Consider the following 13,767-nt stretch of genomic DNA (forward strand, 5'->3'; position numbering starts at 1 on the left):
GATTCACTGATTGATTCATTCAACAAATTACGCTTAGGGCCTTGTCTTAGGTGCTACAGTTATAATAAATAATGCCTTTTTTCAAGTGGTTCACAGCCTGGTTAATAGGGACTAGTGTATGTCTACAAATCCCTGATAAAAGTACTTGGAGCATACAGCGATGGCTCGATGGGACTACAGTAAACTCTACCTGGAGAGAGCGGGGTAAAGTGAGAGGAAGGCAGGAAAGACTTTCTTAAGAAAAACGGTATTCTGTTCCCCTTTTTACTCCACTGCTCACTCTATAAAAATAAGTGGGCATACAAAAACCCAGAGACAAATATCATCACACAGTTAGCAGGTACGCCCTGCCTCTGCTTCTTCTAAACTAATTCCTAAAATCAAACCTCAAGGGCACACGTTTTAAGATTTAATGTAGTAAACACAGACTCTTTATATAATGACTATGTGCTTTACTAAGAAAATTGGAAACAGCTAAGGTAAAAACATCTGAGAAGCCATTTGTCTTAATCCCCTTTTCAAATCCAATTTCATAGTTTTTATTCCTTCACGGGGAATAATGAAGAGCAAATAAGAAACATCATCAATCTAAGATGGACTCCCTAAGTTTCTTTACCTAATTCAGTTTTCTTGTACTGCTCCTACTGTATTTTCCCTTTTCCAAACAAAGCTGCTCTTTTCTACATGCGATAGTTCAGCCCTACCAACATCCTCAGCAGTAATAAACAATTGGGGCACATTTTCTGCCGCAAATTACACTCTGCAACATTCTTTATCCAAAGCATTTTGAAGTCCAAGCAAGCAGAGACACATCTAAAATACACTGCTGTACTGCAAGAACTGCACACAATAGAGAATTTGTATTTTTAGACACTTATCGACACTTAAATCCGTTAATATTTAACTCCTACTATTGTTCTAGACATGAATAAGCAAACTCTCTCCTGCACACACAATGTTACATCATGCACTTTAATAACAGTAAACGCTGCCGAAGGGAATTTTACTTTCACTGTTTCCTATCACTCTTTCTAATTAACGTCAATGCGTCTTTTCCATGTTAAGAGTGTATACAACAGATGCATATATGTGCTGTCTGCGGATATCTGTACAAATGCACACACAGTCATGAATGCACACACAGATATGCTCATATGCATACACACTCATCCCCATGTAGGTATCCATTTATAAATATAGGTTGTTTATACAGCTATATATTATATTATACAGCATATAATCCAGTTGATTTCCTTTCATTAACTTTTGTAGGAGATTAAGATAAGAAGCTAAAAAAAAAGCCAAGTAGACACTTCATGGAGTCTGTGATTAAGAGACAGAAGCTAATGAGACAGATGGGCTGCCGCATAAAGGGAAGACAGCGCGCCAGCCCACACTTTGTAAAGACGTACTGTGCCTCACCTTTTCCATTTCAAGTTCTCATCATTGAGCAGCCTACTTATTGCCCTCTTGTTTCTAGCCCTCAGACCCCCCTCCTGTCTCTGCCCAAACCTCCTGAAATGAGGATTATTAAATGAAACAAGACGGTATTCTGTTTCTCTAGTCTGTTATTCAAGGTTTACTGAGAGGCAATATTTACTATAAAATCATGTGGTTTATAGCTCAACAGAGAGTGCACAACCCTGTCACAGAGTTCGCTGGAAAATTTTTAGAAAAATCCCATAAACAGACAAATTTCTGGGCCAGAAAAATGAGGAGCAGAAAAAAGAAATTCGTGTATATTTTTAAATTTTTACACAATAGATTTTTCCTCTACGTGAGTGGTCCTCTAAGTTACTCCCATAGCTGATTACTGTCCCTAATAGCTTCTCCACACTATAAGAATAGTGCATATTTACCAAAATAACATATGTAGAGGGCTTTGCAGTCACAAAACATTTTTTTAATGCATTATCTCAGGTGATCCTCACAACAACCCTGTTGGATACAATTATCTCTATTTTATAGATTAAAAACAAAACCCTCAGATTTTAAGTGATCTTCTCTACAGTCACAAAGCTAATAAGCTACACAACTGAAACTCAAAACTAAAATTTCTGATACCAAGTCTCTTTTTTCCTCATGACATGAATTTTGTTTAATTTTCCTTGAATTCATTTCTGGTTCCATTTTATAATAGTAGACTAGGTGAACTCTGCTCATTACCTAAAGATATCATGTGCTTCTAAATGAAACTAACCCTTTAAGCCCTACATTTCTTTTTAAAGTTCTCTCTTTTCTGGTTAAACTAAAATGCCCGGGTTCCTTTAGCATCTGCTTCCTTTATTCTCTGGAATCTCCCTTTTGAGAAATCTGATGTCAGATTATCTGATTATTTCTAGCCGTGTTGACAAATCTTTCCTTTGCTTGTTTTTCTCACTATTGTTGTGCACATTGCTCAGTATTTTACCATTTTATCCACTGCTACGGTCATATTCTAATATCATCACAATGGTTACTCCTACTCCAGAAAATCTAAAGAACTCTACATTTTTATTCAACTGCATTTGTCTACTAGGTACATTTCTTGAATCTTTGCTTCCTGGTCACTGTTATTACCAAGATCTTTGAATTAAACGGAAGGGTTTTCTGGTCTGCCAGTTCATCCTTCCTGAGCCATTCAAAAGGTGCCTTAACATAAAGACTTCTCAGCATAGTACATTCTGATGTCATAAATACCGAACCATGATATTATCCTATGCAGGGGGCAGAGGAGGAGGTGGCTCTAAAAAGACAGGTCTATTTATGTTCCAACACAGCCTGATAATTAGACCACTAGGAAAAGAAAGAGAAGAAAATGATGAGATTACAGCTCAATGAGATGTCAGACAAGCCCCTTCTTTTGGGTATGTGCAGGAGATTCTTGACTGTGGTCACCACAGAGCTTCTGGAGCTGAAGTCCACACAGTAGAGATACTCAGACTTTGGAGCATACCACCCTCCCTTCTTATTGCCCAACTCCACTTTCCCTGCTGTTTTAATTGGATTATTTTGGAATCTGCTATTTCTGTCTCACTCCTTTCCCCAAACTGTCATATAAGTACTGCAGCTTGACTATTACACAGCTGCCAAATTTCACTCCAGAGATGGCTGTATTTCAGTAGCAAGTGAAGTGATGCTCCCTCTGTGCCATCGGAATACTAGCTTAAGGGGCTAAGCATCTGGAAGGGGGTTGCTTTTGTGCGGAAAAGGAGTGTTTTGTTTTGTTTTATCATCTTCACTGGAGGAGGTCATTAGCTCCACCTGAGCATGAAGCCAGAAACAAACCAAAAAACACTCGACACATATCCTCAAATGCCAGGAGAGAATATAAACAGTGCTGGGACTTTTCATAGGTTCTTTTCTACAGGGACTTCAAAGCCTTAACACATCAAGGATGTACGATGATAATCGTTTTTAGAAGTGGAAGAAGCCTCAGAGAATAACCCGCTCACGTTACAGATGTAAAACTTGGAGGTTTGGAGTAAGGGAGTACCTTGTTCAAACCCTCCTCATCCCCAGACCAAGGGCATTCCACTTGAACTTGGGTTCAGCCACAGACGCACTCAGAGGATCACATCTCTGCCAGTGGGACCAAACACAGCCCCAGCTTCTAAAACATACGTATCAGCACTAAATTTCTTGCTTTGTTTGGTTTTACTTATTTGTTTTAGATACTCAAGAAAATCTTCAGCAGACAAAAAGAGTGCAAAGTAGAGGGGAGACAGAACAAAGTACTAGAAGCAGTTGCAGCAAATGTTTATTGAGCATTAACTACGTGCCAGGACAGGAAATGGTCTAAAGGTTTATATGTATATAATCCTCCCAGTGACCTGCTGTCCTCACTTGAAAGAAAAGAAAAATGAGGGATAGAGAAGAAAGAATATTTCTGAAGAGAAAACAGGAGGGACAGAATATAATCACCAAGTCATGGAAACTACCTTCCCAAATTTTACAAACACACTTAAGGAAAACCTGAATAAATATCAATGATATATTTCTCTTTTAATCTAAAGAGATGATCCTTCTAGATACCACTTGACATACAGAAGCATCCATCTGTTGTTTCTTGCTAACTCAAATAAAAAAGTACGTTACTCTCAAGAAGTTCTGTATATTATTTCTAAATCTTATAAAGATAATGGTTCTTTCAACAATCAAGAACAATCAATGAGTCACTATTCGAACACTGGTGAAATGAAACACACTAATGATATCAAAGGAGTCTTGGGTTGGGGGGGAAGGGGAACTAAATGATCTTCATGTTCCCCTCCATCTCTAAATAGTATAACATCAAAAGCTGTAATAGCTAACATTCTAAATTCAGAAAACCTGTTTCAATGCTTCATCTCATTTGATAAATTCCAAGAGAAAAAAAACACTAATTTTAAAAGTACCACAGAATATTGACACTTTGATATTTCTACTTCTAGTTACTGCTCACACTTTGAATAGTACAGTTTGCCACCATGAGAGCAGTATTAGTGTATTAGAGGGCAGGAAATCTCCATAGCATTCTGCTTTACGGTCCCAACGTGGAAAGACAAAATGGTAGGCTTTGGTGTCAACTCCTTTCTAATATGCTTTACTCTGTCAGACAACAAAATATTCTACCCTATTTCATGAAAGGTAAAAGAATTATGTGAATGTTTGCACACTGACACAGTAAATCATATTATTTATAAGATTTTCAAAGAATAAAATGCTTTATACAGAAGTCTGGTAAATTATTTTAGAAACTTCACTGTACTCTAAAATACTTTTGAAAAGCTATGTCTACATATAAAACACTATGTACTCTTGAGTCTTTGTCTCTACATTTTTCATTTTGCCATGAAAAACAGTAAGTGTGTCAAAATAATACCTTCCCCCTAACTGGCTATAAATTATGGAGGCTATCTTCAGATTGAAGGAGCTCAAGTTGAAAAGAAAAGAACATCCTTAAGCTGAAAGATAATTTTTGAGATCTCTATTTTAAATATCTAATGAACATCAACAGCGTTTTCTTAACCATAGAACTGTGCATTGCAAATCCCAGAATGCGATGTGTGTGTTGGGTGGCTGGGTGGGTTGGGGAGTGGGATGGACAACTAAACTGGGCTTGTCAAAGAAAGGAAAAGCATTTGGGTAAAGTACATGGTAGAGTTTTGAGCCCCAGAAGAAAGTAGTTGACTAGGGAGGGACAAGATAGAAAAAAAGGGTCCCTCAATGACAAAAAATCCAAAGCCAAAAAATGTAGCCTTTACCAAACCCATGTTCAAGGCCAAAAGAGAGAAAAGAAATCTCTGAGTGGATTTTATTATTTAAGAGACCACTAAAAGCACCCAGGAATGGAGGGAGGAAAGTAGGAAGAACCACAATCCCACAAACAAGCTGAGTGGAACAGTACCACATACCAAGAAGGCCAAGATGTGACAACTGGAGAGACTATTTTGATCTAGAACCTAAATCTCTTTAAAGTTAATTATGCTTGTGTATAAAAAGTAGGATTATTTATATAACTAATCTCACTCTTTAATGTGAACGTTGGTGGATAAGGTAGGAAAAGAGATATAGTGAGTCAAAGTTAGAGTAAGATAAACGTGTCCTGGTGAAGCAACCACCCCAATTCTTCCCTTGGGTGGTACTTGAAAAAAGAAAGTACCACCATACACCACGAGCCATCCAGAAGTCTAACATGTGATGGGTCGGGCCCGTGGCTTAGCGGTTAAGTGCGTGCGCTCCGCTGCTGGCGGCCCGGGCGGTGCTTCTCCAGCCATGCTGAGGCTGCGCCCCACATACAGCAACTAGAAGGATGTGCAGCTATGACATACAACTATCTACTGGGGCTTTGGGGGAAAAAATAAATGAATAAAAAAAATTAAAAAAAAAAAGAAGTCTAACATGTTTATACAGTCATCGAGTAAAATATATTCATTTCACAATTTCTTAAAATATGGATTATCAATAGCAAATATTATTTAGAAGACCTAAATTGAGAGATCAATAGCTGCATGATTTTTACTGGCCCTGACAATTGTGCATTCAAGCAAAGTTATTTTGTTTTTTTTTATGAGGAAGATCGGCCCTGAGCTAACATCTGCCAATCCTCCTCTTCTTCCTGAGGAAGACTGGCCCTGGGCTAACATCCATGCCCATATTCCTCTACTTTATATGGGACGCCGCCACAGCATGGCTGGCCAAGAGGTGCGTTGGTGCGCTCCCGGGATCCGAACCGGCAAACCCCGGGCAGCTGCAGGGGAGCGCGCACACTTAACTGCTTGCGCCACCGGGCCGGCCCCCAAGCAAAGTTTTACAGCTGTCTTCTCTCCATACCTTCTTTATTTCCCAATCTGGTCCCACTGTCAATAATCCCAACCTCACTGCCAGTCTGTGAGTATCTCTGGTTCTTTCTGCCTCATGCTTTCCAGATCAACAAGTCTTTCTCCATTGGTTTCTCCAGTTCTCTTTTCAGATACACGCTATGCGTCCTTTTAGAGTGGGCCAGTTCAGCTCCCCGGTTCACCCAAACCGGGTTATAATACTGTCAACTGCATCTCCCTTCGCAATGCAAACTCCGTTAGGGCAGGCTTCATGTGTATCTTGTCCCATTCCACATCTCCAATGCTTAGAACTGTACTAGTACACAGTAGCCCCCAAAAGAGGTATTTGTTGAATGAACAAAGGAGTGATGAATGACTTAATGAGATTAGAATGTAAAGACATTGTCTCAGTTTCTTACAATTCAAAAGTTGTGCTTCATTCTGTATTGGCACAGTGCTAGGGTACCCCAAGGCCCTATGGGACTCTATGAATTGAATCCGATGTTGCAGATACGATTCCTACATGATTGCAAAAATGGGCTGGTTATGGAGACAATCAAAAGCTGCTGAACCAGAGGTCCAAGGCCACGGCACAGATAAATATGGTTAAATATTCCCCCGCTCTTCTGACTCCCGAGAGAAATTCATTCTGGTCAGCCCCTGATAATCAACACGTCTGCATTTCTGCACACCAGCCAGCGATTCATAGCAAGAGAATCGTTTCTTCCCCTCTGAGTCCCTATTGATTCTGTAGTTTAGGAGGAATCTAAGTGCTATCCAAATACCAAATGTTCCATATGGTAGTGTTATTACCATTCTCACTACCGTGACGTACGGCCTTTCTACCTACACTCATGAGGTGCCTCGCTGGAGTTTGGCAGAACATTATGAACTCTTTTCCTGACCTATATTTGCTAACACATTTGTTGTTCTCTCTCCTTTTATGAACTTGTTAATTTTATTGAAAGAACATATGTATGTATACAAATACAAGTTTTGTTTTCTTATTCATCCTCATAATCATTTAGAAGAGAATAATTTATGACCCATTAGAGAGGAATTCTTAAGCTAAACTGTCTTAATTAGGAATTCAGATGTTCTTCTTTTACTGAAAAATACAGAGCTGTTCAAATTAGACTGGAAATTTGGGCCAAAACACATGCAGCGTCTACATACACAGGAGTTGCAGAATATCCAGGGAAAAGGATTAGCTGAAGCCAGACAGGTCGCCTTGTGTTTGTCTCCTTAATGCCAAATAATTCTTTCACTCTTTTTCCTTCCACTTTTCAATTATAAGGCAGCTAAAGGGTTGAGGGACTCAAAGCCCACAGTTTTCCCTTTTGTGTTTATGTAGGATGAAGTGTACACTTCCTAAGAGCTGGGGGTCTCTCATTCTACCTTCTCTTCCATTTATGTAGTAAAAGGAAGCTTATTAGTAATGGAGGAAAGAGATGAGCCTAGCAGGGCAGCTCACCTATGGAGCCAGACAGTTAGAGACTCTTTATGTGCAGCTCAAAGGGGCCAGGAAGCTTGTGTGACCCAAGGTGCTCGCTGTACCTCAGGAGCAAGGCTGCCCGGGGTTGGGACGAGGCTCTGCTCTCACACGAGGGCTGCTCCAAGGGTCCCACTGGCCAGGTGACATAGGCAGCACTGATTTCACAGCTCTCTGGTGAACCGGTCTCTGACTTGCCAACGTCAATCAGGCAGTTTCTCCAGGAGTCGTCTTAGTGAACTCCACTAATTCAAGTTGAAGCCATTAAGAAATACATTAAACCTTTTTCTTTGCATACCAGAAGACGATGAAAAAAAGGGAGAGGGGAAAAAATAATTTTATAAGATTGGGAATATACTACAGTTAGTGTCATATTTTGCACTTTCTATTTCTATCATGATCATTTTCTCTTATCATTAAATCTTCTTTTGAAATAGGATTTTTAATAATTTCAAACATTTCATATATATTTACTTGCAACAACACCCTATGAGATGGGTATTATTATTATCTAAATTTTACAAACTTAGACATCAAGATGTAAAGTAACTTGCCCAACGTCACACCTCAAGAAAATAGCAGAGCTGGAATTTGAGCCCAGGCAGTCTGGAGTCTGCAGTCTTATCTACCGTGATCTACAGCCTCTGAGTCCCATGGTGCTACCATAATTATATTTAATCATGCTCCCAATGTTGGACAGCTATATATACATAGTATATAAGCTATATATATATATGTATATATATAAATACACACATATATATAGGTATGTGTATGTATATACATGACACACGTGCATATTTTTAAACTAATGAGCAGTATAACTTCAGACCCATGTTTAATGAAGGCTGTTTATTAAATAACTTTTTATTCTTTTTAACAAATGAAAACCTATTTTTTCCCTTGAAAATGTATTGCTATCCATTGATCTCATGGTAGTCTAATAATACTTGGCCAAAAAAGGAAAAAACTTAAAATTCCCTAGGACGTTTCCATGCCCTCTTGATTTAGTATTATTTCTCAACTGTCAAACTCTGGTTAAGTTTCAAGCATGCTACTGTCTACAGAAGGAAGGTCCTTTAAAATAGTATAATTTACAGATAAATCCCTTCCCCCTAAAAAACACACATGGAAACACCAATTTCTCATAATGAATTGGCAAAGACTCTTTTTGTTTTCAAAATTCTCAGCACTGGCAAAAATATATGGAAGTAGGTACTCTCACACACTGCCTCTGGAAATATAAACTGGAATGATTTTATTGGACAGTAACTTGGCAGCAAGTATCAAAAGTCTTAAAACTCGAAAAGTCTTAAATTCAGTAACTTACTGCTAAGGAATTATCCTAAGGAAGCCATCAATAATGGCAAGTAATATAGAGTTATAAGACATTCTTGGTGGCATAAAAGCAAAACAACTATAAACAATATAAATGTCCAACTAGAGGGGATCAATTAAATATATTTTAGGATATGCATTCAATGGTATACTATATAATCATTAAAAATTATGTTGTAAATAAATATCTGTTGCTATGAAAAGATGTTCATTATCACACTGTTAAGAGGAACAGAAAGGTTAGATGATAGTATACATTGCATTGTTCCCTACTACCATCTGATGGTAGTCTCTCTAGCTAAATTTATGAACATCATCATCAGAATTATCCCTTTCTTATCAATGCCTCGTTATCCATCCTAATCAGTAATGTCAACATAAACAGAAGTTATTTTCTTTCCCACAAAAAAAGTAAGGGTTTCGTTTTTATAAAAGAGACAGAAAGAATAAATGGATGGACAATATGTGAATATATAGATGTATGTATACATGTTTATGTTGTGTGTTTGTGAACAGATATACATACATCCCACCACTATCTTGGGGACTTTATAATTAAATGATAGTTATTTTTGGTTAAAGATTTTGGAGATACTTACCTACACCACGTGCTTTCATCACAATGGAGAAACATAAGCAGTCAGTTCCTTCACAGCAGATCTTTTCACACAGATTTTGCTTGAGTAGAAAGGGTGGCAGTAGATATACTCACTGTAAAATGCCTAGATCTGTAATTATAAAAGCAATATTACCACTGAGTTAGGCAGCTTTCTAAGGCCTTCATTCACATTAGCTAAAGTCACAGGAAAGACAAACATATTTGCATAATCTCTCTCTCTCTCTCACACACACACACACACACACACACACGCACGCACAGTTCTTAAATCAGAATGTCAAAAACTCAGCAAGCAGACACATAGCCAGTCCTCATCCCCAGGGATGGGAGGTTCTGGCCACAGTTGCTTCCCGTACCATCTCTTGACCTTAGCGACATCACCAGCAATAGAATCCTGTTCCTTCCCCTCCTTCCCTCCCTAATGATTCCAAAACTTCAGAGAAATAAAAAATATTTCTCCTCCAGAAAATGTCAGGAACATTACTGAATTTGATGCTCTCTAAGATTCCTTCTAGCCACAAAGTTAAGCAAATTCAGTACATGTATTTACCATAGCAGCCTGACTTTCACTTTCGAAACTGTACGTACCTCTCTGTTGATGACTCAGGTAAAGCGTGCTATCAGTGTTATCCAAAGTCATCATGAACATTTACTGAACGTTCACCATGCTCCTGGCCTGCGCTAAACGCTTCTTTACACATGTTACCCCACTCCACTGCACCCTTCAAGGTAGCCAGTACTCATTATTATCTCTGTTATTGACAAGAAAACTGAGAGTTTGTACAGCTAGTAGATGTCAAAGCCAGTATTTAAACCAATATTGTTCATGGAGGCCATACTCATAATTCCAGTATGATACCATCTCTCCAAAATTGATCTTGTTATCAACACTCCTGTACTTATTATAGAAATGTTAAATATCAAATCAACATCAATCTTCCCCAGAGTTGATATGTCACCTAAGTCTTAGCATTACTCTTTTTGGATTTGATTGTCCTTTGATTTCAGTTCCCAAGCTAAGTTGAAATCAACATGTTCATATTTCAATCAAGAGTAAATTTATAGTTATTTTAGTAAATTAAAAACGCCAACTAGGGGCCAGCCCGGTGGTGCAGCAGTTAAGTGCGCGCGCTCCGCTGCAGCAGCCCCGGGTTCACAGGTTCGGATCCCGGGAGCGCACCGATGCACCACTTGTCAAGCCATGCTGTGGCGGTGTCCCATATAAAGGAGAGGAAGATGGGCACGATGTTAACTCAGGGCCAATCTTCCTCAGCAAAAAGAGGCGGACTGGCAACAGATGTTAGCTCAGGGCTAATCTTCCTCACACACAAATATGTATATATATATATATACACACATACATATATATATGCCAACTAATCCCAAATTCAGGTGCCAAAACACCAAGGAAAAACCCAAAATCCAAGTCCTACCTAAAAGGTTAAATAAAAAACATCAGATAATAAAATCAAGAGCCATATGTGAATCCCTCATTTAAGATACGGAAATAAAGAGAGGAATTTCTATACATATATCTATGGTGTAAAAAAATACTTAAACATTTTTACCTATTTACAAATTCTACATACTATAGGTCTTAGAATCACTGCAACACAAAATAGATATAAGCCTATCAAGAAACCAACAGCACTACTTACAGATCACATCATAATTTCCCTTTTGTACATGTGTTTATATGTAGGTATTTACTTACACTATTCTGGTTATGCCTCTGTGCCTCTGAACACGCCACTTCCCCTGATTAGCATGCCTTTCCCCTTCTTGCCAACTAGAAAATGCCTACTCTTTCTTCAAGGACAACCTCGAACCTCATTCCTTATGATGTCTTCCCCACCTCTCCCCTGACATTTTCCAGAAATCCAAGCAGAGTGGACTCTGTGCTCTCCTCTGTTTTCCTAACTCAGCAATGGTACCAATATCATCCCGACATCTTCCTCTCCCAAATGATGCCCCAGATACAAACATCCAGTCATGGATTCTACCACCAGCACACCAGCTCTACTTCCCCCTTGCATTACACCACCTCTGCTCTAGGCGCCTCCCATCACCACTCATCTGGACTATTACACGGGCCTCTCAGTTGGTCTCCGTGCTTCCACTCCTGCCCCCTACAGCCCATTCTTCTACTCCCATTCTCAGTTCCTGCTTAAACCAGTGGAATGGCTTTCCATTGAACTTAGAGTCTTAATGTGGCCTCAGAGCCCAGAATGGTCCACTCCTTGTGTTCTTTTCCAGCCTGCACTCCAGCTTTTCTGGCTTACTTTTAATTCCTTAAAAGCAACTTGCTCTCCTAGGCCTTAGGGTCTGTGCACATGATCTCCCCAAATCACCCAATTTCTTCATCAAATGGCCTTGTATTCTTTTCTCCTTTGCCTCTCAGCTCAGTCCTCTTCTCAGCTGAGCCTTTCCTGACCTCCCCAGCCAGGTCACTACCTCCTACTACAAGCTTCTACAGAATCACTCTCCCTGGTTACAATGATCACCTTTGTAATTTTACATTTTTTGTTAGTTTCATTGATTAACGCTTGTTTCCCCCACTAATTAGTAAGCTCCAGGAAGACAGAATTGTGTATGCTCTTGCCCACACTTTTATCCTTAGTATTCAACACAATACTTGGTATGTTACAGATACTCAATAAAAATCTGCTGAATGAATAAATGAGAAAAGGAAAAGGGGAGGGAGGACATCTCTTACCATAATTTAATTAGCATTTGTTGAATTGATTTGCTGATGGCTTTTCAACACATGGGAGTATAAAGTCTGCATTCCTTTGAACAGCATGAAAGGCTCCTGGTGATCTGATCCCAGCCAGCTGTGTCACTCCTCCCGCTGCACTTGACACTCAGCCCCTCTGGATCCCTGTAGCTCCCTGACCAAGCTGCCTTGCTCCTGTTCATCACTACACCCTGGTCTACTCTGTTCCCTCTGCACATCATCTTCTCAAACTCAAACTCCTTCTTCAAGTCTCAGAGCTGGGGCTACTGTTCTGTGAAGCCCCTCTCATATCTTCTGGGAAGCCAACGCCCTCTTTTCCCATTTTTCTACAACACTCTGTACCTATCTCTATTAAAGCAATTATCATATTTTCCTGTACTTGTGTCTTAAGCAAATCCATCTCTCCCAATACATCGTAAGTCCATTAAAGGCAAGGGAGGGGCGTTGCCTTATCACACTATGCCCAGAGTTTTAGCACAGCAGCCTGGCACACAAATAGTCAATATAAATATTTGTTGAATGAACAAAAGAAGATTTTATACACACACACACATACACATATATACACACACGTATCTATCATATATAAATACATATATATTTCATATGTACAAAGCTCTAGAGTTGAGTATTTAAAATATATTATTAATATAGTACATTTTAACCGTTATTAAATGTTGTGAGGCATAATGGTTATAAATTCATCTGTAAAATGGGCATAATAACATCTACCTCACAGAATAGTTGAGAAAATTAAATAATCCACATAAGTAAAATGTTTAGCACAGAGCTCAGCATACTAGAAGCACTCTATAAATATTCATTGTATAATCATTATCTCTATCAACATTATCGTTAAGGCAACCAAATTGAATTTATAATTCATGCTTCAAATTTAACAGTTTTATTTGCCAACATTTTTCCCTATTAAAACATTAATTAGCTTTAGCATCTCTGTAAGGCCATAAAAATGGCTAGAGAGGCACTTAGCAAACTAAAGATAAAAAAAGAGTCTTATTCCCTACAGCTGAAGGACAAATTATTGTTTCAGTAATCTGCCATGTATGTGCAGAGTCACAAAAGCATCAAGAGAAAAGAAGTATTTCTGTACAAAAATTATCTATAAAATCTAAATGACAGAAACAACAAATATTATCATTCAAGTGCTATAAACATTTAGCTGAAATAATTAGAAATGCTTACTGTAAATTATTTCTTTTGCTAAAAAAACAAGATAGAGATACATATTCATCCATTTCTTTTAATTACTGGTCAGACTAATGTGACTTTATAAATAAAT

At 38.6% G+C, this 13,767-nt stretch overlaps 1 protein-coding gene across 11 annotated transcripts in view; it reads right to left on the reverse strand.

Moving 5' to 3' along the window:
- ATXN1 (ataxin 1) overlaps window positions 1-13,767 on the reverse strand; it is a 390,857-nt gene that overhangs the window by 234,107 nt on the left and 142,983 nt on the right. For 6 of the 11 annotated variants that reach the window (XM_087438044.1, XM_087438047.1, XM_087438048.1 and 3 more), the window contains one exon: window positions 9,711-9,839. The exons of 1 other annotated variant lie outside the window; for it this stretch is intronic. The gene's annotated coding sequence lies outside the window, so the exon portion shown is untranslated. Of the gene's footprint in view, window positions 1-7,755; window positions 8,062-9,710; window positions 9,840-13,767 lie in introns of those variants that run through there. 4 more of the 11 variants (XM_087438045.1, XM_087438046.1, XM_087438055.1 and 1 more) reach the window with 3 other exon arrangements.

This window comes from Ceratotherium simum, chromosome 13 (genome assembly GCF_057802395.1).
Source record: "Ceratotherium simum simum isolate JZ-2026a chromosome 13, ASM5780239v1, whole genome shotgun sequence".
Taxonomy (NCBI): Eukaryota; Metazoa; Chordata; class Mammalia; order Perissodactyla; family Rhinocerotidae; genus Ceratotherium; species Ceratotherium simum.